This window comes from Myotis brandtii, unplaced genomic scaffold, assembly GCF_000412655.1.
Source record: "Myotis brandtii unplaced genomic scaffold, ASM41265v1 scaffold122, whole genome shotgun sequence".
In the NCBI taxonomy this organism is placed as follows: domain Eukaryota; kingdom Metazoa; phylum Chordata; class Mammalia; order Chiroptera; family Vespertilionidae; genus Myotis; species Myotis brandtii.
Window position 1 is genome coordinate 1,808,465 of NW_005354255.1, and position 4,510 is coordinate 1,812,974.

The window sequence follows — 4,510 nt, forward strand, 5'->3', positions numbered from 1 at the left end:
GAGAGAGAGAGAGAGAGAGAGAGAGAGAGAGAGAGAGACACACACTAGAGGGAAACAAGCTATTTTGCCTTGGACAACTCATGTAAGCTGTGTGGTTCTTCCTGTTCTCCCTTCCCCACTGGTTGTTGGGAAATCAAATGTAAAAGCATCATGTAGGGTGAAGGACTTTGTACATGTAAGCCAGTCTTAGCTTCCTGACTGACAAAGGGGGTTTCAATATTGCAAAGTGCAACTTATTGAATTGTGGACCATAAGGATGAACTTCCACTGTGAGAGGATGGACGCTGATGCTAAATTGCTTGGAATTTAATCCCAGCAACTTAGTTTACTAACGGTCATTTGACATTGGAAATGTTACTTAAACTCTCTGTGTCATGGATTTTCACCTGTAAAATATGAAAAGAGTATTTCTCAATTGATAACCTAGCTGTGAAATAGCAACAAATTAATACATGAAAAATAGTTTGAAGAGCCTGACCTGTACAAAAAACATAAGCTAACACACATTTTTTTTTGTTTACATTTGGAAGATTGCTGAGAACCTCACGCCATTGGAAGTTCCGTGTGCCTGCTATCTAAAAGGCGCATGTGTAAATCTTTTTGCATTTAGTAGATGCTGTGGGCTTGATTTCTTGTTCCTTTCACCACTGAACATCCTGTGAATGGCAGTGTCTCCCACTCACTTAGCTTATTGTCAAGTCCATCATTCTGACTCTGAATCGTGGGTCCTTGCTGGGCTCTGCTAACAGCTTCCATCAGTTTAATGTCATATAGTTTAGACCAGTGATGGCGAGCCTATGACACGCGTGTCAGAGGTGACACGCGAACTCATTTTTTTTGGTTGATTTTTCTTTGTTAAATGGCATTTAAATATATAAAATAAATATCAAAAATATAAGTCTTTGTTTTACTATGGTTGCAAATATCAAAAAATTTCTATATGTGACGCGGCACCAGAGTTAAGTTAGGGTTTTTCAAAATGCTGACATGCCGAGCTCAAAAGGTTCGCCATCACTGCTATAATACATCACCTGTATATTATATTATATTGTGTGTTCACCACCCCAAGTCGTCTCCTTCTATCACTTTTTATCCCCCCTACCCCCTTTTCTACTTCCCTTGACCCCCCCAAATGATAATGTTTTGTCAAAGTCCCTTGTCAATATCACAGCCAGGATTTTGGCATTGATATAGCCCCCTGACCCTATTCAGATTTCTGCGGAGTTTTGTGTATGTATGTTAAGTTCTATGCAAGTTTATCACCTGGGCAGGCGCATGGACCCACCACCACCCAAGATAAGCCCCGTCTCCAGCGCCACGGAGATCTGGTGTCACCCTTTTCTCCCAGGCCGCAACCCCAACCCAGCCCCAGCAGCCCCCCATCACGCCTTCATCCTCACAACCTTGTCATCTCAAAAATAGCCCATACATGGCACCATGCAGCTTGTAACCTCTAGGGATCGGCTGTTCACTCAGCAGAACTCTCTGGAGCACCGTCCAAGGCGTGTTGATCAACAGTCCACTCCTTTAGATTCCAAAGAACTTTTCTGAAAATCTGCTTTTAATTTCTGAAGCCACCTGGCCTTCCTGACTACCAAGCAGACAGTGATGCAGTGCATGGTGACAGAGAGAGAGTGTTAGTTACCTGGTTAGAAGTCGGCCTGGCTGGGGCGGGGACTTCCCAGGACTCTTGAACTTGGATTCTGCACCCTCTACCCGACCCTACCCCTCGGGCGTCCTGGGCACTATGGGGGGGTTGAGCAGCATTCCTGGTCCCCACCTCCCACACCCCCATGCTAAGAGCAACCCAATGTGACAGCCGCAGATGCAGAACCACACCACTGGGGCCCCCTGGATGAAGGTTGGGTGAAAAGGTAGAGTTGTGTGACAGCCGCAGATGTCCCTGGACATCATCCCAGTGCAGAGCCACACCACTAGGGCCCCCTGGATGAAGGTTGGGTGAAAAGGTAGAGTTTTCACTGCCTGAAGGAACAGAGAAGAATTTGGATAACTGAATTACAAAAACAAGTTAACATCACTCATACATCGCTGGTGGGGGTGTAAAATGGTACAGCCACTCTGGAAAACAAGTTGGCATTTGCTTTCAAAATTAAGCCTGCAGCCACACTCCTCAGCACTTACCCCAGAGAAACAGACAATGTTCATGCGAAGGCTGATGGCAGCTTTGCTCGTGATGGCCAAGCTGAGGACTCCGCCCCGCTGTCCTTCCGCGGGTCATGGTAACCGGTGCACAGCCCTGTCCTGGCGCACGACTCGGCCGTGGGAAGGAATGAGCCACAGCTACCAGCAGCAACCAGAGAATGACACCACGTGGAGGGAAGTTACATACCAAACGCTTGCATTTACTTAACATTCTCCAGGTGGCAAACTTGTGGAGAAAGAGAACCTACCAGTGGTCGCCAGGGATGGGGGTGGGTGAGGGGACCTGGGTGTGGCCATCTCAGGGCCACAGGAGGGACCTGTGTCTTTCCTGCAGTGGTGCCAGCATCCTGGCTGTGGTCTCACTAGTTTGCCATCCTTGGGGGAAACCGGGCAACGTGCAGGTCTCTCTCTATCGTTTCCTACAACTGCATGTGAATTGACAGGCGTCTCAAATTTTAAAATCTAATTTAAATTCCTAAAAATATTTTGGAAGGACCATGAAAACCATCCCAAATAAGAGCAAAGCGGGAATTGTTGGCATAATAAAGGGTGAGCCTTCTTTTGGGTGAGGAAGCTGATGGGAGGTGCTCTGATTCCCTAAACTGTGACATGTGACTCCTGATTCCTAAGGGTGCTGGGGAGACAGGTCCACAGGCAGAATTTGGTGCAGAACAGACAACATGAGATCTCTCGCCCTGGATCTGAATTAGCGAAGGTCGACTAGGGGCGGGGGAGGGTTTATCTGGACTCCTCCACCCACACGAAGTGTGTTACTCCAAGCACACTATCCACACCCAGGGAAACTGTAGGGTCCCCAACATCTGCGTCCGCTCCGGACTTCAGAAGGGAACCTCTCTAGAAACCGAGTTGTTGCAGGTGTAATGAGTTAAGATGAGGTTACACTGAACCCAGTGATTAGTGTCCTTATAAGATGAAAATATGGACACAGACACGTAGGCCATGTGACAACAGAGGCAGAGATGGGGGTGATGCAGCCACAAACCAAGGGGGACACCAAGGACGCCCCCCACCCCCAGGAGAGGCAGGAAGGACCCTCCCTGGAGCCCTCAGAGGGAGCACGGCTCTGCATCACCTTGATTTCAGACTCGGCCTCCAGATGTGAGAGAGTGAATTTCCGTTGTTTTAAGCCGTCCGGTGGGTGGTTGTCATGGCCACCCCAGGACGCTAGTGGGGGAGCCTGAGTCCCAGCACATCAGAAAGCTCTGGGGACCCTGCAGAGCCAAGCGGGCTCCCTGGGTCTCTGGCAACCACTGTCCCGGAGTTTCTGACATAAATTCTGTCCCCCACCCCCACCCCCCTCAAAGCCACTCCAGAGCAGGGAAGAGCCAGCACGTTCTGCTCTGCCCCTGCCCTGGCAGCAGGGTGTGGAAGCCCAGGTCATGGGCCAGCTGGTTCCAGAGGCAGCCAGGCTGAGGTGTGGGGTGGGCCGGAGAAAGGGCAGAAATCTGAACCGGGCGCCCACAAGCACAGGACCGCGTCAGCTCAATCCTCAGAGCTATGCCTGGCATGCGGCAAGACATTCTCTGTGAGATTTTACTGAGCAAACAAACGAGTGAAGGAAGGAAGGAATGAAATAGCCCCAGCCCTCCCTGGCCGGTTTGGCTCAGTGGATAGAGCATCGGCCTTCGGACTGAAGGGTCCCAGTTTTGATTCCAGTCAAGCGCACAGCCCGGGTTGTGGGCTCGATCCCCAGTAAGGGGAACGCAGGAGGCAGCCAATCAATGATTCTCTCTCATCATTGATGTTTCTATCTCTCTCTCTCTCTCCCTCTCCCTTCCTCTCTGAAATCAACAAAAATATATTTTAAAAAAATAAAAAAGAATTTTAAAATCCACTAAAAAAAGAAAAAGAAAGAGAGAGGGGGGTATACCTCAGGTGTCCCCGGTGATCTGCCTCAAACAGCCCAGGGGTCTCAGCCAGGGCGATCTGCCCCTCAGGGGAGACTGAGCCAAGTCTGGTGACAAATGCAGTCATCCCGACTGGGCGTGCTCCTGGCATCAGGAGGGTGGGGCCAGGGCTGCTGCTCAACACCCTGCAGGGCCCAGGATGGCCCCACCCCAGAGAGTGACCCAGCCCCACTTCCAGAGACCCTGGGGAAGGGAAGGAGCAGGGCCCGAGGAAACTGGTACTTTTTCCGGCCGAGTCCCTCACCTGGAGCCGACCAGGAGTCATGCATTGGTTTCATGAACTCCTGGGGACCCCTGATGGTCACAACCAGAGATTGGCCACAGGAGGGAAGTGGGCAAAGAGGGGTTCAGCCGGGCCTCCGCGTACGACCTGAGGACACAGACAATGTGGCCAATCCCCAGAATGGAGCTGCAGGGTG

The 4,510-nt window shown here is 50.6% G+C and overlaps 1 protein-coding gene across 2 annotated transcripts in view; it reads left to right on the forward strand.

The window, feature by feature from the left end:
• Positions 1-4,510, forward strand: part of GNG7 (guanine nucleotide binding protein (G protein), gamma 7) — an 89,667-nt gene that overhangs the window by 79,912 nt on the left and 5,245 nt on the right. The window lies entirely within an intron of this gene.